The following is a 636-nucleotide window of genomic DNA, read 5'->3' as shown; positions in this document are numbered from 1 at the left end:
TGGCTTTGGCAACGTGTGGTCGAGCGTGTCGTGCAAAAGCATGACTTTACGTGTGGTACCCATTTTCCCTCCTTTTGAATTTTTCCCATTGCATGTAGACGTTTGGAAACAGCCATCGGAGTAACATTTAATGCTGCAGACAATTCTTGGAGCGTTTGAGTAGAGTTTTCGTCCAATAATGCCTGCAAATCGGTGTCTTCAAACTTTTTCGGTTGGCCTGAGCGTTCTTTATCATTGACATCAAAATCACCACTCTTAAATCGCTGAAACCATACTTGGCATGTTCTTTCCGATGGAGCATAATTGCCATAAGCTTCGAAAAGCAATTTATGAGCTGCAGCTGCAGTTTTTTTCAAGTCAAAGTAATGAAGCAGCACATGTCGAAAAAACAACTTATCACGTTCCATATTTAATCAAAAGAAAAAATAGCACTGCTCGCTTAAATGAATCTCTTTGCACTGAATTTTATTGACAAATGTCTAACCTCTAAAATGCAGCCAGTTTCAGATGTCAAAATAAATTACACTTACAACTAACGTCATCTAACCATGAGCCGCAGGAACTAAGTTTACCACCTTATATATATATATATATATATATATATATATATATATATATATATATATATATATATAT

This window comes from Odontomachus brunneus, unplaced genomic scaffold, assembly GCF_010583005.1.
Source record: "Odontomachus brunneus isolate Ranch 3 - 2012 unplaced genomic scaffold, Obru_v1 Obru_scaffold_210, whole genome shotgun sequence".
In the NCBI taxonomy this organism is placed as follows: domain Eukaryota; kingdom Metazoa; phylum Arthropoda; class Insecta; order Hymenoptera; family Formicidae; genus Odontomachus; species Odontomachus brunneus.
Note: the sequence above shows the minus strand (reverse complement) of the source record.